Source organism: Lissotriton vulgaris, chromosome 3_2 (assembly GCF_964263255.1).
Source record: "Lissotriton vulgaris chromosome 3_2, aLisVul1.2, whole genome shotgun sequence".
NCBI classification, from domain to species: Eukaryota; Metazoa; Chordata; class Amphibia; order Caudata; family Salamandridae; genus Lissotriton; species Lissotriton vulgaris.
In genome coordinates, this window is record NC_141690.1 from 158,560,740 (window position 1) to 158,582,287 (window position 21,548).

Here is a 21,548-nt window from a genome sequence, read left to right on the forward strand (position 1 = left end):
GACCTTTAATGGATCTAGCTAGTGTTAAAAATCCATAATTGATGGCCTGATCTTTTGCCCTAATCACCTTCTTCTAAGATGCCATTTGCATCTTTTTTGATCCCTAAATATACGTAGGAGGCAACTTCACCATTAAGAGGCCATTTTCAACTTTTGTTGGGACCTGATCGCATGCCATCACACTAGTTTTTTTATTGTTTACTTCCAGGCCGTTCTTGTCGGTATAAGTACCAAGGGAATTAAGCAAACTTTGGAGGCCTACTCGAGTGTTACTAAACAGCAGTAGATCATCAGCATATAAAATATGAGACATTGGTCTTCCTCCAACTCTCGGTGCATGTGCTATCTGCCCATCTAACTCTGCTGAAAGATCTGCCAATTAAAAATTAAAAAGAAGGGGGGCTAGCACGCAGTCCTGTTTTACACCAGTTGTAGTTTGCACTAACAATGCCCATTCTGAACTGAAACTTCATCACATCTGTTTCATTTTCTTCCTCCCTTTTTAGTTTGGGTAGTGAGGAGCCCACCTCCTCTATAATTAACTTTGCTAGAGCAACACCTAGCTTACCCACAAAGGTTAGCTAACACTTGAGGAACCCCACCATGACCAACAGGGTCAGACGGCCTAACTTACTTTTGTTCATGGGGTCTGTCTCCTGTGCCAAGTACAGTGCTGCCAGCACCCAGCAGCGGCTACTGACAACTGTCAGAATCCAGAACCACACTTGAGCTTTCATCTAACAAGTGGTTGAGCCACTTTAGGGACAACTGTGGGTTCCTGGAACCTCTCTTGTTGTTTGGAGTGAGGGTCAACCATATCCTGGGGCTGAAACCTATCTTCCACTCTCCCTTCTGTCAGTGCAGGGGTGGCACCCTGCTATTTGATAGCTACCTGACTGCTCAGGACTTCTTTGAGGTCAGGTGAAGCCTCGCCGGTGCCAACATTGGGTATCTCCGTTACTGGGACAGTAGATCCCTGGCTCATTGGAACTCTAAGAGTAACGTATCTTTCATCTTCTTTTTCCCTTTCTTCTGGACCCCAGTCTCTTAACTGTAGGGACAGGCTCCCCAGGATCTTGGGGTTGGGGGTGCCCTGGGTGACCACCCCACTTGGGATCAGACCAACCTTTAGGAGGTCATTGTCTAGGATACAATCTAACGGGAGGTCAAAACAGACTACCACCTTATACCAGCCAAAAATACTGTCCCTCTCTAGGAGGACTATGGCTACAGGTTTGGTTGTGACCTCACCTGTGACTACCACAACCCTTTTTGTCTCTCTTAGCACATTCAAGTCTGTGGACACCAACCTGTCACTCACTAGGGTGTGACTGGCACATGTGTCTCTTTGGCCAATGTTAGGGATCCCATTCACCTGAATGGAGTAGAAGTGCCTTCTCCTCCCCTTAGGGATCACCAGATTATTATCTGGACCTGTCTCCCAGCACAATGCTACGAGGACCTCCTCATCAGAGTCATCCTCTTCTATAGCTACACTGGATAGCCCAGCGCTACCTACCTTCTTGGAAATCTGCCAAGCACAGGTAACCCTGACCTTACAACTTGCCATCCAGATTGCTGATTATGTTGGAATTTATCGCCAAATAATGCCACCCAGTGATGAGCACCTTTTCCTCTTATTCCATTTTAGCAGATTGCTTGCGCCATAGGCAAACCAGCTGAGACACACGCATCTATTCGTATCGGTAAGATCTTTGGAGCCCTTTTCACTGTGTGATCCACTTCCTAACCTTGCTCCCTGCTTTAGTGACACCAGTGCCTGACTGTGTTTTCTACTTCTTTGCACTCTAGTACCTTTATGTCGGGCGCTTTTCAAGTTACCAGCACCTATACACTTTTTCCCAATTGTATCTTTGTTTTTTTACATGACCATGCAACTTTATCACATTGGGTATCTTTTTACCAGTCTCCCTCAAACATAAAGGGTGCAGCACGGGTATGATTGCAGATGCTTGTCGATACTTCTCCCTAATGAACCCCTATATGTTTACCCCTGACTATGACATAGACCTTCTTAGAATTGCATATTGATCTGCGATCACCATCTGAAACTCTGTATGTACTTTTCCCTATTTTGCTAACACATTTACTACATATACTCTTCCTTTGACTTACGTCAGGCTTGTACTTTGCATAAATTTGCTTAATCGTATTAGTTTTGTGAATTAATCTCATGTAATGTTATAAACCTTGAGCTCTACTGTGGTGAAGTTTGACGTATACTATCATTATGCTATTTTTTTCAGTTTGTAAAGTTTTATTTTGTTTAAGAAAAAAGTACAGCATAATATAACAGTATATAAAAAATCAGAACCAATATGAAAGGACAATGAGAAAGAGATGGAGAGGAAAAATGGTTCAGATAGAGTATGAAAAGAAAGAAAATGGAAGAAAGAAAGTAAGAGAAGAAAAGAAAAGAAAAAAGAGGGGGAGAGAGAAGAAGGGAAGGTTAGGGAGGGGAATGAGAAGATAAGAAGGTAGAGAAAGGCAGCCAGATAAGATCGGATTTAATTTTTAAAGTGACAGAAGAAGAAGAAGCAATTGCAATTCTGTGCTCATCACATATGAAATTCCACCATGTATGCACAGACAGTTTAGAATTATCCTTCCAACATGACAAAATTACTTTGAAAGCAGTTGCAATGAAAAGATCAAATAATTTAGCATTATATGAATGTAAGTCTAAAACATCAGATAGGGAACCTAAAAAAACGTGCAGCGATGAGAATGGTTCAGAAAAATGAAAAATACGTATGCAATAATCCCAAACTGAGCTCCAAAAAGCAAGAACAGAGGGGCAATCAAACAAGAGGTGTTTGAGTGTGCCGGGGTGAGAGGTACAGGACCAACAAAGGGGGGAGGAAGAGGAGGAGAATGTTGTTATGCTAACAGGGGTAATAAGCGCTCTATGGTATATAAAAAAAAGTGATTGAGTAATTCGAGCTGAGATCGAAGTCTTAAACAATTTATACCATAAGTGATCCCAAACATCAACAGATAATGAGAAAGATAAATCAGTTTCCCAAACAGTTTCAGTAATAGTTTTAGGTCTATGACCAACATTATTTAATAGCAGTTTATAAATTAGAGCGGCTTTGGGGATTTGTTGGGTAAACAAAGGATATAGAGGAGTGGAAGGAGTAAGGTAAGGAAGGAAATCAAAAGTAGGAAGGGTAGATAAATGAGATAAAATGGCGGAAGTAATAATGTCATATTCTTTGCGAAAATGGACAGGTAAATCAAACATGGTTTGCATTACAGAAAATGAAATAATGGAGGAATCAGAGAAAAATTGGTATACAAATATAATATCCTTTTCTTTCCAATACTTGAAATAAAAAGATTTACCCTTATATTTAAGATATTTGTTGTACCACACACTAGATGAGAGAAAACATTGTAAGGGGGATGAATCTTTCGAGAAAACAGTGTGCAGCAGAGTATGTGAGTATTTCAGTACAGGGTGGTTTGTCAAAAATGAACAATTTGACATAAAAAGAGATTGTTGGAAAGTAAAATCTTTTAACAAGGACCGTTCAATTTCAATCCATCTGGGTAGAGGAGTATCATTGAAATTGAAAGCCAATCAGAAAGCTTGCTTTATTAAAAAGGCAGAGTGGTATAAGCGAACTCCACCTTCAGATTTCGGGCGTATAAGTTTATGTAAAGCAATACGGGGTCTTTTATTATTCCACAGAAATTTGGAGCAGATGGAGTTGAGCCGTTTGAAATACAATTTAGGGATTTTCACAGGAAGCATGGAAACAGTGTACAAAATATGTGGGGAAATCATCATTTTAATGGTGTCTAATCGACCCCACCATGAAAGGAAAAGGGGAGACCATGATTGAAGGAGAAATTGAATTTTTTGAGAGGTAAAGGTCAATTTAAGTGTTTCACCTAAGGAAGAGGAGAACCAAATACCCAAGTATTTGATCTTGGAAGGACACCAGGCAAAATCAGTTGATGCAAACATATATTGGTAGCAGGATGAATTTAGGGGTAGAACCTCCGTTTTAGAGAGATTAAGCTTATAGCCAGAGACAGAGGAGTATAAGCGGACTTCTTCTAAAAATGGAGGAAGGGAAGAAACAGGGTTAGCCATGTAAACCAGGACGTCATCGGCATAGGCCGAAATTTTCGTCTCAATCGACGACAGTTTGAACCCATTAATTAGGGGGTGAGGAAAATTAAATTTTGGTCATGAAGTGTTCCCTAGCGCGTACCCCACCGACTCCATGTACCAGCTTAAAGTGCATGTAACTTCCCTCCTGTGCCAGCTATGAAGACGCAAATACATTTGCGTCCAACGTTAACATGTCCTCTTTCAGATCCACCATGAGTGGATTATATAGTCCGTTCCTAAGTATGCTATGCCACCGTCTTTTTGTAGTACACTTTTCGTATTTTTCCTGCTCCAGAGCAGGCCCTGAATTTCTGCCATCGAGCCTCTTTTGTGGCTCCTGACTCTGCCCAGGCTACCTCTGTACCCGTGAACTCTGTCCTACTTTCAGCGCGGCCCCTCGCGCTCAGCTCAGCCTGCTTTCTGCCAAGACTGACTATAACCTTCGAGTTATCTGTTCCGCTCCTCGAGAATGCATTCCTGCCTACTAGATCCTGTAAACATCCTCCTCGGCTGCAGAGCCAAAGGGCCGACCTGTCTTAATGCAAGTAATTCATAGCCTCTGTTGCCATGCTTCCATGGAAGGCCCCGTGCCCCACGCTTCACATGTAGACACTCAGGCGCTCATACACGCATCCACAGTTAGCATAGAATAGCTTCTGCCCTAGAGACCTTTCCGCCCAGATAGTATAGTTCCTAAACATCAGATATCAGATATGATAGAAGTACAAGTTGATCTGACATGCCAGACTTCTGTCTCTTTCCGTCAGTGTAAATGTCAAGTCCCCTGCACCCCGTCAATCACACGTCATGCAGCTGCGCGCGCATCCAAGCTTCCGATTTCTGCTGACATTGCAACATTCTGTTAGCACCACCCCTTGGTGCCACCCACTTGCGTCACCTATCAGTGACGTTTCTAGCACACACCTCTGGTTCACGCCTAAGTTTACGCCTCTTGATGATGTACTAGTATCACGTGTATACTGCTATCTTGTCTTCTCTCAGCTGTTACGCCTCTTACATTATTCTTTATGGTATAAATCAAGTATATAAGCTATGTATTGTCAATAAACGAAAGCGCTCTATCCCTTCTGACACCCCTGTGGTGGTCAGAACATGATATCCTGATTCCTTTATGAGGAATAAAACCCTTAGAAACTCTAACACCACGGACTCTGTCTTTTTTCATTCTGATTGAGTTATTATTGATTAAGTACTTACCTGCATAGAAATTAAGAGAGTAAATTAATTATTTACGTCATTTTGGCGCCCGAATAGGGACCCTCCCCCACCTCACGCGCCGGTTGGTGCGTTGCAAGCTGTGTCCCCTGCCATCAGTTAGATGGAACACACGTGTACTGGCAGGATTTCCTGCATCTCCCTCTGACCCACGGAGGTGACGAAGACTGCGATCAGTGCCCAGACGAGGCGGTGAGGAGTGCGGAGGATCCCGACCAGAGCCTAGCCGAAAGAAGCAAGGTCCGAGGTGTGAAGAGGCCCACCAGTTTTCCGAAGTTTTCCGAAGTTTTCCGAAATTTTCCGAAGTTTTCCGAAGTTCCGAGTCGAGTCCAGTCGAGTTTTCCGAGGCCTTCTGTTTCCGTGCTTCCCGGTGAGTACCATTGCTGGGTCGTATCTAGACGGGTTTGGGTACGCAAGTCCGGTCTGCACTGTTTTTAGGCAGTGTATCTGTACTGTTTAGCAGTATATCAAGTATTCCGAATTTCTGCACTGTTACACCAGTGTATCCGTACTGTTGAGCAGTACATCCAGTATAGGGGGGTAGTCATCTATGTCTTCAATGTTTTTTATGTGATTAATGTTGTGGTATGAATGTGACTGTTTAAACGTGTATTATTGTATTTCTCGTATAACCTAGCTGTCAAGAGTATTAAGGAATAAAGATCTAGCGTTCAGTAAATAAGTAAGCAAGATGCCGTTCTTCAACAAGTTAAAACAGATAGGAACTAGGAAAGGGTTACTGGAGGAAGAAATTCCTATTCCCCCTAGGGACACTCCAGGCAATTTTATGTATCAGAAACATGGCATAGATGCCATATTATATCTAGATTTATGGGCCGATTATACCAAGCACCTAGACGAAAGACACAGATGGCCTGTCACCGGAACATGGGATGCCGAGTGCATCATGAGGGTAGAAGAAGCATTATGGAAAAAGAAAGCTAGACAATCACAGAAGGACGCCATAGAATTTTGGCGTAAGGAATCACGTAAGCGTGCTGACAAAGCACTCCGTAGAGAAGACAGACTTAAAGAATCAGAAAAAGACCAAGAAAACGAATTAGTTACTGAAGGGATCCGAGTAAAAACAGAACAAATAGACCGTGCCCGAAATAATCTTGTAAACGGTATGTATCTTGCAGCAGATGGCACATCTGAAGCCCAATCAGAGTCACCGAAAAACTTACCGACACCATTAGTTCCAACTAAAGTAATGCATAAAACTACTAAAGACATATTCCTAAATTCATATTTAGAGGATGTAGCACCAGCTTACACCAATCTGCCTGTTCGTGCCCTGCCTACTGACAGGGATGGGGGTGGCGCTGCGCCCCCAGATCAAGCCCCACCGGTACCGCGACAGACCCCCCCTGTTCCGCCAGCTCCGCCACTTCCCGTACTCAAGACTGACCTACCGAAACCAATCCTACCTGATCTTACTAAACGACAAATTCAAGTCCAGATACAGACTCCGCGGAGAGATAATGCCCAAGCATCCGCCTCAGGAGGTGCGACTGCGGGTCTTCAGACCCCGCCATTGACACACAGATTAAATTTAAGGGACACGCAGAATCCTTTCCAGACCCCCCACTCGCCGCGCCTTGACGCATTTAAAGAGAAAATGTCAGTTTGCAGATATGATCCAGTCCCTGGAAGAACTGATCTAATGATATTAGCATCGCTACGATTAAGATCTGCCACCGATAGCTTGCTATGCTATGTAGGAATGAAGGAACTTCTCGACAGACTATATAAGTTTGTACAGACAGGGAAAGACCCCGACAGTGTCAAAGCTGTCATGCATAAACAGAAAGTTGACACTCAAGCACTGATATTACGATTTTTTATAAATTGTGTAATAAGAGAACGAGACAGGCCCGGGACAGATCAAAGTGAATTAGACGCATTAAACAAGTGGGGTCAAAATATAGCCGATGGAAAGCATGATAGAGGGAATTGCATAGCCAGTATGTCCCAGAAAATTAGAAAGGCAGTATTGACTGCACACCAGGAAGAGAATGATAAAGCTTCCTCCGAGGAGGAAGAAGAACATGAAACACCAGGAAGGTCTACAGATACTATAGCATATGTAGGTAGGGGAGCCTACCTTAGGAAAGGTGTCCGTCCAGAAAGCAAGAGAGTCTTTCTGTCTGAGTTAACAAATCCGAATTCTTCTGAACATCAGTTCCAGGAAACTGATAAAAGGCTTCGAGACCGAATGGGGTACCATGTACTAAATTCTATGGACGAACAGGAATTAGCACGGTCAGCTGTATTATGGGCCGAAAACCCAGACATGTATAATGATGACACGTTAGTGCAGACATTCTTGAACCTTTCCCCGGAAGAACAGAAAATAGCAGGTGTATATATGATTCAGCACCTCCTCATCAAGTTCAGAAACCATCATTCTGATCCAGGTCCCTTACACGAAACATTAGAAGCACTACTCATGGATAGATGGAGAGGTTTTAGTACCAAGTTAATACAAATAATTCTAGAACAACGATGTAAGTATAACACCTTCATAAGTTCTGAATATGTTCCCGCCCCGCCTCCAGAAAGAAAAACGTACCACATGCAATGCGGTAGCGGCATTGAAAGCCAGAACCCCTTACGAGAAGTACACCCAGTTATGGGTGCGGACCAACGCTTGAAGCGTGTGTATGTTCACACACCACTGACTAAGTTAGAACTGTTAGAAATGAAGAAATTAGTTCCGTGCCATGATAAAGACCCTGCAGGTTTTCACAGAGAGCTCAAAGACATGTTACTGATGGGAGATTACACGTATGATGATATTATGAAAATGTTAAAAGTACTGTTGCCCACGGGCATTTACGAGAAATTAAAGGAGAAAGATTGGGAGGTGGGAGAGTCAAAGATAGCATGGGCAGAAATAGAAGACGAAGAAAGCAAACGAGTCCCAGGGTTAGGCCTTGGGGATAAGACTAAAGCATTACCAGGTTTAATAGTACAGGTTTTACCAAGATTATTGACAACTAGAAAGGAAGATTGGGACGCAATCTCGTCCTGTAAACAGAAACAAGATGAAGATACTAGCGACTTTTATTCAAGATTCGAGAAATGTTTTATTATAAATAGTGGCCTAAAAGTTAGCAGCGAGTCATATCCACACCTTTTTGTAACAAAACTAGTAGAGAATGCCCTACCATTAGTCAAAAATAGAGTATACAAAGTTGAAAGTACTTGGCAGGCAAATACGCCATCCCAGATGTTACAAATGTTACAATATCACCAGAACAGAATTAGGGAAGAACAAGATCAGGAACAGAAACGTATGAAAGACACGAAAATGAAAATGTTAGTAGCTCAGACAGTCCCAGCCGACGGTCATAGAAAAGGTGGGGCCCAGACCAATCATTCTTCAGCTCCCGTTAAAGGGACATGTAATTATTGCAAGCAGCCAGGTCATTACGTACATGAATGTCCAGTCCTGAAACATAACATCGCGACAGGTAAAACTAAAGAAAGACCGCATCCGCCTAGACACGAACAGGGTCATCAACAGACCTCACAGAACGAACAGCCAATGCAGAATACACAGCCTATGCATGATCAGTCCCACACAGTACAGACAGTAGCAGTACCGCAGCCACAGCATGCCCAGACACAGCCCATTGCCGCAACTCGGCAAGTCTCACAACAGATGTACCAGTATGCCCAGTCAGCATATCCAGATTATCCCCGATACACATGAAACAGCCTAGAGAGGGAAAGTGATTTGCCTCTTATTGAAATTCCTGTAGATCAAGAAGGTCCTTATGTACACAGTCACGTATTAGGAAAAGACAGAAAGTTTTTAATTGACACAGGGGCAAGTCGCACTACTATCAGTCACAATGAAGTCCCAGGGGCACCCCTCTCAGGCTCACAGAATGTTTCCCTTGGTTTTTCAGGACAGCCTATTGTAAACGAAGTATCAGAACCAGTACCATTAGCTGTGGGTCCATTATCTCGAGTTACAGATTTGTTACTTACGAAATCATGTCCAGAAAATCTGTTAGGAATTAAAACACTGAAGGCTCTAGGAGCTATAATATGCTGTTCCCCGGAAGGAGTCAGACTCTTTCTACGGGATTTCAAGGGTCATTATGTTTTACGTGATTTTGATGTCAGATTGAAAAATGTACCAGATCACTTATGGGCAAAAGGCCCAGCTGATGTAGGTTGTATGCATATCACTCCATATCGTGTAACACTCAAGACAGGAGTTGTCCTACCCAGAATCAGACAATACAAGTTACCACCCGATGCTGTAGTGGCTTTACTGAAAATAATTGAAGAGCTTATTGCCCAGGGGGTGGTCGTAGAGACCGACTCCAATATCTGTAATTCACCCATCATTCCAATTCTTAAACGTACAGACCGCAATGCACCGCCAGTATATCGGCTGGTGATTGATCTTCGAGAACTGAACAAATGCATTGTACCACAGTACCCTGTGGTCCCCGATATCTCTTCCCTATTGACTGCTATTGATTCAGAAGCAACGTTCTTTACTGTAATCGATCTCAAGAACGCTTTCTTCAGTGTACCTATTGACCCGGAGAGCCAATATCTCTTCGGATTCAGTTTAAATGGACGAAGTTTCAAATTTTCCCGCGCACCTCAAGGATTTACAGAAAGCCCCAGCATCTATAGTCAAGCACTGAAAAGACAACTAGATTGTATTCAAATGCCAGTTAATACCGCTTTACTGCAATACGTCGATGATCTATTGATCACCGCACGAAGTGAGCCCGAATGTGAACAAGCATCTCTGACAGTTTTGCATTTCCTGGCCGACAAGGGACACAAGGTGTCTCCTTCGAAGCTACAATTCTGTGTTCAGCAAGTTGTGTACTTGGGTCACTTGCTGTCCAAAGTGGGGAGACAGCTCACTCCCGATCGCATTCAATTAATTGTAAATATGCCACGACCCCAGACACAAAAGGAAGTGCGGGCCTTCATAGGCCTCACCTCGTACTGCAGACAATGGATTCCTCAATATGCATTTCTAGCTAAACCACTCATCCAGTTAACGACACAGGAGGCAGCGACTTCGACTGTCCTCCCTTGGACTCAGGAACACACACAAGCCTTTGAGGAATTAAAGAAAGCGTTATGCCAAGCACCAGTTTTAGCGACACCATGTTACAGCAAACCGTTTACACTTTTTGTTACAGAACGTGATGGTACAGCATTGTCTGTCCTCACTCAAGATCAAGCAGGTTCACATAAGCCTTGCGCTTATTTTTCAAGTACATTGGATTCAGTAGCCCAGGCACTCCCTGCGTGCTTAAAGTCAGTAGCAGCAACAGCGTTAGCAATCAGACAGAGCGACTCAATTGTTCTAGGTCATCAGTTAACAGTACAAGTTCCACATTCTGTAGAGGTTCTGTTATACAGAACCCAGACTCAACACTTGACTATAGCACGACTGACAGGTTACGAATTGACACTATTCCAGCCACACATAGAAATCAGACGCTGCAGTATCTTGAACCCAGCAACACTGTTACCTACAGTTATGACAGATCCAGCTCCACATGATTGTATAGAGATCATTAATGCAGTAACAAAGCCCCGACGAGATTTAACAGATGTTCCATTGAAAAATCCAGATCTGACACTTTATGTGGATGGTTCATGCATGAGAACAAGTACAGGAGAGTTAGTGGCCGCGTATGCAGTGACCACTGAAACCGAAGTTAAAGAAACACATCGTATTGATACACTGTCTGCTCAAGCAGCAGAGCTCATCGCTCTGACCCGAGCCTGTATTCTAGCTAAGAACAGAAATGTTAACATATACACTGATTCCCGTTATGCGTTCGGAGTCGTACACGACTTCGGCATGCTCTGGCAGGAACGAGGTTTTCTGACCTCTCATGGCACGAAGATACAACATGGTCCACTCATTCAAGCACTGTTAGAAGCAATACATCTGCCTTCAGCCATATCCGTCATGAAGTGTAAAGCACATACTAAAGTCACAGATTCTGTTTCCCAGGGTAACGACCTGGCAGATCAGACAGCAAAACATACAGCACTGACTCACACTCAGACAACTGACACGACAAAGACAACAGATCCGACAAACTGTATGACAGTCAGAGATCCCACACTAGATGTTATTGACATTCAGACACATGCTACTCCAGACGAAATAAAGAAATGGATCGAACTAGGAGGGATCCAGACAGATCAAGGTTGGATGACGAAGGGAAAATCTACATGGTTTCTCCCTGACTCTATGGTTCAAGTCATGATAAATACAGCACATAGTCCTGCCCATCTAGGAGAAAAGGCAATGCTAGACAGTTTGCAAAATCTCTGGCACAATAAACACTTACGAGCAGCAGCAAAACAGAAAGTGCGTACTTGCATGATCTGTTGTCAGTTCAATCCAGGTAAAAGCGTCCCTGTAGAGCAAGGTGGATTTCATCCTCCCGATCACCCATTTGAAGTCCTCCAGATGGATTATATCCAGATGGACCGTTGTCGAGGATTTAAATATGTTCTCGTAGTTGTCTGTGCTCTGTCCCGCTGGACCGAAGCATACCCAGTCCCAGATTACACTGCTCCGACCACTGCCAAACAGTTGGTTCGTGAATTCTTCCCACGGTACGGCCTGCCTCGTGTCGTGTACTCAGATAACGGTCAGCCATTCTCGTCTGCCTTAATGAAAGAAGTTTCCTTGTTACTGGGATACCAGTGGAAATTCCATTGTGTCCGACACCCAGAAGCCGCAGGCCTTGTTGAGAGGCATAACCAGACACTAAAGATCCGCCTTGCCAAAATATGTCAGGAAAAAGGGGTCGACTGGATAGTCGCCCTGCCAGTGGCACTATTCTATATGAGAATGGTCGCCCATTCGAGATCAGGGCTATCTCCGTACGAAGTGGTCTTTGGCAGACCACCGAATATGTGGGGGACGCCCATTCCTAAAAAGATTACTGATGTTGATTCTAATATGTTGACAGATTACCTTGCCTCCTTGATGTCTGCACTCCAATCATGTCGTTCACAGGTTGCCGCAGCCTTCCCTGACAACACTGATGTAAAGCCGCATGACGTCCGTCCCGGTGATACTGTTCTTGTCCGCAATTTCGACAGAAAAAGTCCGTTGGAGCCCCGCTGGAAGTCTCCGAAGACCGTTCTTCTAACAACAAGGACGGCGGTGAAAATCGAGGGAAGAAAGGGGTGGGTACACACGAGTCACATAAAAAAATTTGCTGGACTGAAACCTGACTCAGACTCGTCCACCCCCACCAAAGACTGTGTTGAAAAAGACTTTACCGAAGTTAAACGAGAAAAGACTCCTCAAGAACAATATCGTATGAAATTGCGATCTAGCAAGTCAGACAGTTTAATTGTTTAAGTCCTCCCCTAGGTGAATCGGTTAAATAGTTTCTGACATGTATCCCCTAGATCGAGTTAGAGAGAGAGAAGCAAAGAAACGTACATATTGCAAATCACTTCGTAGTCACTGCATAGTGACACTCATAATCATGTTTATTTTCAGTATTTTAATTATTGTTGCTAGCATCTTATTGCCTATCTACTATCCTATTTTCAAGCGTGAACAATCTGCTTACAATGTATCTGCTGAACACACTTTTAGTGAGTTACCTCCACATGAGCTTTCCTACAGACTTGCGCTGCGCAACAACACATTCATTAGTATGTTACATCATTCTCATCAAACTAACAATGCTACAAATTGCTGGATATGTGGCCGACTCCCTCCCTACCAGAATTACAAGGGAGCCCTGCCTCTCTTTCCGTACCCGTTCACTCACAATGGCTCCTGCGGAGCATGGTTTAAAATAATTAATTCTTTAGATCCTGACATTGCTGTTTTCGATGGGGGTTGGGTTTGGGGAAACCTGAACTTGGTCCTGCTCGACGTCTGTTACCCAGATAAGGAGGGACTTCCCACTAGAATAGGAACGGATCTAGAAAATGAAGTATATGGATTAGGTAATTATACAATTAGCCTTATGATCCTTACTGTCGAATCCGAAGCCACACCCGGTCTGCCCATTATGTCAGTACTACCGGTCACTGGTGAATTATGTATCAAGAAGAAAGGTTCAGTACACTTAGGTCATAGTAAATGCACTACCGTGGTCGAATTCAGTGATGATGGAAAATCATCTTTCAAAGCTATCAGTCATTCTTACTTTGTTTGTGGTCATACCGCATACATACGTCTACCTCCAGATTGGGATGGTACCTGTTACATTGCATTCCTTCTGCCACCTGTTTTTCTAGCTCCTCCTGATTACCATAGAAATAGCAATCTAGTAAAGAATAGACCCAGAAGAGATGTCCCACTTGTCGACTACACAGAAACGGCATGGGAACAGTACACTGATTTTAATAAAGGATTCTTTTTCTTTTTAGGACCTGTCCAGAATAGTAAATTAATACGCAGACTAACTAGAACACTTGAAGCAGTAGTAAATGAAACTACCTCCGCCTTAGGTAACTTAACAGAAGAGCAGTCCGCCATGCGGGTTGTTGTCCTTCAGAATCGTCTTGTAATTGACGTCATCTTGGCAGATAGAGGTGGAGCCTGTAAGGTCATCGGGTCAAGTTGCTGTGTTTTCATTCCACAAAATGCACCATCTGTATATCAAGCTATCACCCGTCTTCATAAAATTGCAAATCAGATACATCAGAATCCAGGCACCTGGACTTGGTCCGGTTGGTTCTGGACAACGTTAACAGCTTGGGGATGGAAGATCCTATCCTTCCTAGGCATTGGCCTAGTCCTAGTATTCAGTTGCTGCCTGTGCCTGCAGTGTGGGCCAGCGATTTGTGGACTGTGTGCCACTTCTTGTATTGAACATTCCAGTTTCCTCTCAAAACGTAACCGAAAGAAAGAAGAACAAATGATGTTACAAGAACAGACTGATCGATTCATGAGGATCGATATTTCATGAAGGGTCCGTAGGGAACAAGGAGGGAATGAGGAAAATTAAATTTTGGTCATGATGTGTTCCCTAGCGCGTACCCCACCGACTCCATGTACCAGCTTAAAGTGCATGTAACTTCCCTCCTGTGCCAGCTATGAAGACGCAAATACATTTGCGTCCAACGTTAACATGTCCTCTTTCAGATCCACCATGAGTGGATTATATAGTCCGTTCCTAAGTATGCTATGCCACCGTCTTTTTGTAGTACACTTTTCGTATTTTTCCTGCTCCAGAGCAGGCCCTGAATTTCTGCCATCGAGCCTCTTTTGTGGCTCCTGACTCTGCCCAGGCTACCTCTGTACCCGTGAACTCTGTCCTACTTTCAGCGCGGCCCCTCGCGCTCAGCTCAGCCTGCTTTCTGCCAAGACTGACTATAACCTTCGAGTTATCTGTTCCGCTCCTCGAGAATGCATTCCTGCCTACTAGATCCTGTAAACATCCTCCTCGGCTGCAGAGCCAAAGGGCCGACCTGTCTTAATGCAAGTAATTCATAGCCTCTGTTGCCATGCTTCCATGGAAGGCCCCGTGCCCCACGCTTCACATGTAGACACTCAGGCGCTCATACACGCATCCACAGTTAGCATAGAATAGCTTCTGCCCTAGAGACCTTTCCGCCCAGATAGTATAGTTCCTAAACATCAGATATCAGATATGATAGAAGTACAAGTTGATCTGACATGCCAGACTTCTGTCTCTTTCCGTCAGTGTAAATGTCAAGTCCCCTGCACCCCGTCAATCACACGTCATGCAGCTGCGCGCGCATCCAAGCTTCCGATTTCTGCTGACATTGCAACATTCTGTTAGCACCACCCCTTGGTGCCACCCACTTGCGTCACCTATCAGTGACGTTTCTAGCACACACCTCTGGTTCACGCCTAAGTTTACGCCTCTTGATGATGTACTAGTATCACGTGTATACTGCTATCTTGTCTTCTCTCAGCTGTTACGCCTCTTACATTATTCTTTATGGTATAAATCAAGTATATAAGCTATGTATTGTCAATAAACGAAAGCGCTCTATCCCTTCTGACACCCCTGTGGTGGTCAGAACATGATATCCTGATTCCTTTATGAGGAATAAAACCCTTAGAAACTCTAACACCACGGACTCTGTCTTTTTTCATTCTGATTGAGTTATTATTGATTAAGTACTTACCTGCATAGAAATTAAGAGAGTAAATTAATTATTTACGTCAGGGGTTAGAGCGGATTTTAATGAGAAAGGGTTCAAGGCAAAGAATAAATAGTAAAGGGGAAAGAGGGCAACCTTGTCTTGTTCCTCTAGATAAAGGGAAAAATTTTGAGAATTGATTATTGACAAGGGGGACCCTTGGAAGCTGTTCCTTCTGCCTAATCTTACCCGGATTTCGAAGGAGCGTGTATTCTCTGCTGTTCTTTGTGGGAAACGGACCCTCTGCACCTCCCGACCGACACCTCGCCGGACCCGCTCCGCGGGTCCCGCAGCGCGCCATCTGCTGCTGGTGACTGCTGGTTGCTGAAGAGGAGCGCGGGGAAAGGCGAGTTGACCAGCGGGGCTGTGAGCACAGGCAGGGACTCCAGCATCCAGGAGCCCCTGCGCGCCCAACCTGCAACACCTGGGCTGCTCTCCCCGCTGGCCACGCCCCCCGCCAACAGAGTGAAAAACGGGCTTCACTCTCGCCCCTGTGGGACCCTTGGAAGCTGTTCCTTCTGCCTAATCTTACCCGGATTTCGAAGGAGCGTGTATTCTCTGCTGTTCTTTGTGGGAAACGGACCCTCTGCACCTCCCGACCGACACCTCGCCGGACCCGCTCCGCGGGTCCCGCAGCGCGCCATCTGCTGCTGGTGACTGCTGGTTGCTGAAGAGGAGTGCGGGGAAAGGCGAGTTGACCAGCGGGGCTGCGAGCACAGGCAGGGACTCCAGCATCCAGGAGCCCCTGCGCGCCCAACCTGCAACACCTGGGCTGCTCTCCCCGCTGGCCACGCCCCCCGCCAACAGAGTGAAAAACGGGCTTCACTCTCGCCCCTGTGGGACCCTTGGAAGCTGTTCCTTCTGCCTAATCTTACCCGGATTTCGAAGGAGCCTGTATTCTCTGCTGTTCTTTGTGGGAAACGGACCCTCTGCACCTCCCGACCGACACCTCGCCGGACCCGCTCCGCGGGTCCCGCAGCGCGCCATCTGCTGCTGGTGACTGCTGGTTGCTGAAGAGGAGCGCGGGGAAAGGCGAGTTGACCAGCGGGGCTGCGAGCACAGGCAGGGACTCCAGCATCCAGGAGCCCCTGCGCGCCCAACCTGCAACACCTGGGCTGCTCTCCCCGCTGGCCACGCCCCCCGCCAACAGAGTGAAAAACGGGCTTCACTCTCGCCCCTGTGGGACCCTTGGAAGCTGTTCCTTCTGCCTAATCTTACCCGGATTTCGAAGGAGCGTGTATTCTCTGCTGTTCTTTGTGGGAAACGGACCCTCTGCACCTCCCGACCGACACCTCGCCGGACCCGCTCCGCGGGTCCCGCAGCGCGCCATCTGCTGCTGGTGACTGCTGGTTGCTGAAGAGGAGCGCGGGGAAAGGCGAGTTGACCAGCGGGGCTGCGAGCACAGGCAGGGACTCCAGCATCCAGGAGCCCCTGCGCGCCCAACCTGCAACACCTGGGCTGCTCTCCCCGCTGGCCACGCCCCCCGCCAACAGAGTGAAAAACGGGCTTCACTCTCGCCCCTGTGGGACCCTTGGAAGCTGTTCCTTCTGCCTAATCTTACCCGGATTTCGAAGGAGCGTGTATTCTCTGCTGTTCTTTGTGGGAAACGGACCCTCTGCACCTCCCGACCGAGACCTCGCCGGACCCGCTCCGCGGGTCCCGCAGCGCGCCATCTGCTGCTGGTGACTGCTGGTTGCTGAAGAGGAGCGCGGGGAAAGGCGAGTTGACCAGCGGGGCTGCGAGCACAGGCAGGGACTCCAGCATCCAGGAGCCCCTGCGCGCCCAACCTGCAACACCTGGGCTGCTCTCCCCGCTGGCCACGCCCCCGCCAACAGAGTGAAAAACGGGCTTCACTCTCGCCCCTGTGGGACCCTTGGAAGCTGTTCCTTCTGCCTAATCTTACCCGGATTTCGAAGGAGCGTGTATTCTCTGCTGTTCTTTGTGGGAAACGGACCCTCTGCACCTCCCGACCGACACCTCGCCGGACTGGCTCCGCGGGTCCCGCAGCGCGCCATCTGCTGCTGGTGACTGCTGGTTGCTGAAGAGGAGCGCGGGGAAAGGCGAGTTGACCAGCGGGGCTGCGAGCACAGGCAGGGACTCCAGCATCCAGGAGCCCCTGCGCGCCCAACCTGCAACACCTGGGCTGCTCTCCCCACTGGCCACGCCCCCCGCCAACAGAGTGAAAAACGGGCTTCACTCTCGCCCCTGTGGGACCCTTGGAAGCTGTTCCTTCTGCCTAATCTTACCCGGATTTCGAAGGAGCGTGTATTCTCTGCTGTTCTTTGTGGGAAACGGACCCTCTGCACCTCCCGACCGACACCTCGCCGGACCCGCTCCGCGGGTCCCGCAGCGCGCCATCTGCTGCTGGTGACTGCTGGTTGCTGAAGAGGAGCGCGGGGAAAGGCGAGTTGACCAGCGGGGCTGCGAGCACAGGCAGGGACTCCAGCATCCAGGAGCCCCTGCGCGCCCAACCTGCAACACCTGGGCTGCTCTCCCCGCTGGCCACGCCCCCCGCCTATCACGCCCCCCGCCTATCACATCCTAACAGTTGTGGACTCAAAAGGAGGGAGTCGCCCCCGCTGCGCGGGTGCGCGCGGGAGGGCGCCGGGAGAAGCCCGGGACAAGGGCGGGACCGTCTGTGGCCGTCCGGGGCCGGAGGAGGCCGGGCCGGGCTACATCCCTTGGCTCCATAAAGCGGATATACAGCCACCAGGACAATGGCTTCAGGTACTCGATCCTGTAAGACAAAGAAATCTGCTGGAGACGTTGTTTTAGGTACAATGGACCAGTTCATAACCCGAGCAGTTTCCATAGTTGAGAAGGAGATAATCTTGGCAGAACGAAGGTTATCCCGGGATTCTTTGAGTTTGTCTAACAAGCGCTCATCTCTGGGCGCCATTGCCCTAGCTGATAGCCCTGGTCATATTCCCCTAACTCCTTTGTTGATAGTTGATACTCCAACTATAGACGAGAGAGTGAGTCGGATTAGGGCCAGTTTAGAAAGGGTAACCACCACAGCACCAAGTATTGTACTTGACCCGACACACTCCATTTCCTCCGCTCCTAGTATTCCATCTCCAGGGGGCCAGACTTTAGATAGCAATCCCAAAAACCTTGACGTCCCCAGCCCCCCTCTGCTTATTAGTGAAGCTGTGAATTCCCCATCCACTACAGGACATACGGATATTACCACTCTTAGAGCAGTAACTTCCCAAACTGCACCTGTAGGGAACCCAGCCCTAGGCACAGTCTCACAAAAGAAGAGAAAGCGTCCCGCTAGCCCCCGCAGGGGAGGATCTCTAAAACCCCATAGTAAAGTAAGTAGGAACATTGCATCAAAAGGGGGTACTACTCCGAATCAGGTTCCTTACTTAAAACCTCATGCATCCCACACCGGAGACTCAGCCTTGGAGGGTATTCCTGGTCAAATGGCTCCTATAGATACTAGCATTTTCCCTCAAGTAGAGAGCATCATTAAGTCTGTGGTGATGCCTCTCGTAGATAAGATTGACGGCCTCACTCGCAAACTAGCCTCACTTGAGCAGTCAATGCTGGACAACTTTTATGCAGTGAAATCGTTAGTTAAATTTCACGCTAAGTCCCAGGTTGAAGAAAATGGAGGGCTAAGGAGGGGTGCTGTGCCACTAGTTCCCTCTATTTCTACAGCCCCCCCTGAGCCCACACCTTGCCAAAAAACACTCGCCATGGCAAATGTTCCCCAATCGAAGCAATCCAACACTGGAACCATACCCCCCCCTCCTACTTCTACTCCTGAGTCTAGTTTGGCCCGTCCAATGAACAAATCTAGTACCCAGGCTCCCAAGGCACCTAAGGTCAAATTTGCTGCAAATCCCAAGCCTATAGTCTCTAACACTAAGGTAACTGGTAACATAATGACCGCAAGTAAGGGTGTTACAACCCCATCTCCTCCAACTCCTGTTACACAGGCCGTGCCCAAACCTCCAGTAAAAACCACGGTAAAATCTCCGGCTAAAGACAGGGTAAAGCGGCACACGCCAAATGCTAGCCTTCCCCCTGGCTGTAAGCCTTATGTGGTAATTTTAACAGGGGTCCCCGAGCTTGAAGAGGGTTCTTGTGAGTCCTACTCTGACCTTAAACACAAGACGCTCTCCTGGCTAAAAGCTAATAGACCCCTCCCAGGGCACATTGATGGTAGAATAGCCTTCGTCCGACGCGTGGGTTGGATTGGCAACAGACGTAAGGCTATTACCGGGGACTGTGTGTTAATCAACTTCAATGATCCCAGAGCAGCTGGTATGATCTGTAGCCAGCAGTCGTATCACAATTTCTGCGACATACAGACCAGGGATTTGGGGTACTTCTATCACCCCGCCCCTTTAATGGGGCTTAACAAGTCCCTTCAAGATGGGGGTAGAGGAGCATGGCTCCCTCATTATCCAACCTTGGACCCCAGAGCTAGGGTATGGACCCCTACTCAATCAGCCACTCCACAGGGTTGGGGTTGGTGACTTGATAATTTAGCGGCTATCAATGTCTCCCCCCCCAGGGTCAATAAAATATGCATAGCTGGGGAGGTACCCTTGTCCATTAATGTTGTACCCCAATCCCCGCCTACCGTTCCCTTAGGTGACGGGACAGATAAAATTGAGTTAGTGGTTGGAACTCAAACCCCAGGTCTACAGGGTGGGAATGGCGGTTGCAATGAGCCCCAGCATCATGCATTCCTGAAAACCATTAGTTGGAATGTGGCAGGCTTAAACAGCAAGCTAGATGTCCCGGACTGGGTGGCGCTCATCGAACCCCACTCAGTCTGTGCATTCCAAGAGACGTGGTGTGTAGAACCAAGGTACCGAGTGGGTCATGCCACCTTCTTTGTCCCGGCAGAAATTCCAACTTCGGGAAGAGGTCGCCCTTATGGAGGTCTCTTGGTTTGGGTTGACATCTCTTTGGGATGGAGGGTACACCATCACCCCCAAAAATCTCCAGATTTGATGCGCCTCACTGTAACTTGTCCGAGGAGAGCTGAAAAGCTGGAGATTATTAACATCTACACACGAGGGGCCTCTGGGAGAGCCTTGTCACCAACGCTCTCGGACCTGGAGGTAACCCTGGGCGAGTGTAGCAGCGACTCTTTAATCTTGGTTATGGGGGACTTCAATTGTACATACGAGCCTTTGTTGCCCGATGAATCCCTGGATTTATATGATGAAGATTCTAGGAGAGGTGTCCCGTCACTTGATCTTCCCATCATAAACAGTTGGAGCCCCAGAATCATCCAGCTAAATTCCCTCACTCTGGAGCATGGCTTAAGAGCAGCCAATGGGAGGACACCATCAGACTTAGCGGGGGCCCACACATATAATAGGGTTGGTCATTCATCCCGGATTGATTACATCCTTTTAAACTTTTCCTTGTGGGCACATATGAAGGATATGATAGTCTTACCCTCCCTGGATAGTGACCATAATGCTCTTTCTTTGACCCTATCAAACTGGTGGAAAGATATTACCCAAGCAAGTGGAAACCATGATACACTAGCAATAGGGCCATTGGGAGGGGTGGTTCCATCAAACTGCTTAAGACGTCTGAAATGGGACAAAGTGGCAATAGATGAGGAGAAATTGGCATGTATCAGAGCCGTTACTTCTACAGCCTGTGCCATTTTGGAAAGTGAGCCTATTTGCCCAAATCAGATTACAGCGTTGTTCTGTGAGGTCTCGCTGTCAATTGGGGACCTTTTCAAGGCTAAAGTAAAAAATGGAAACACTAATCGTGATAACCGGCATGGCAAGCCAGGATGGTACTCGAAGGAGTGTCGTGCCTTGAAGAGAGCTCTGATAGCGGCTGTAAAAAGTGGAGATGCTACCCTAATAGCCACCAAACGGAAGAGCTATAAAACGGAGCTTAAAACAGCAAGGAGAGACTGGGAAGACAAATTTTGGCAGGATCTCCGAATTGCCAGCGCCGGAAAAAACGCAAAAGGTTTTTGGGACTTAGTGCACAAGAAAAACAGACCCCTTGA

The 21,548-nt window shown here is 47.0% G+C and overlaps 1 protein-coding gene across 5 annotated transcripts in view; it reads left to right on the forward strand.

The window, feature by feature from the left end:
* SORCS2 (sortilin related VPS10 domain containing receptor 2) overlaps positions 1 to 21,548 on the forward strand; it is a 2,087,100-nt gene that overhangs the window by 1,582,333 nt on the left and 483,219 nt on the right. The gene's annotated exons all lie outside the window — the stretch shown is intronic.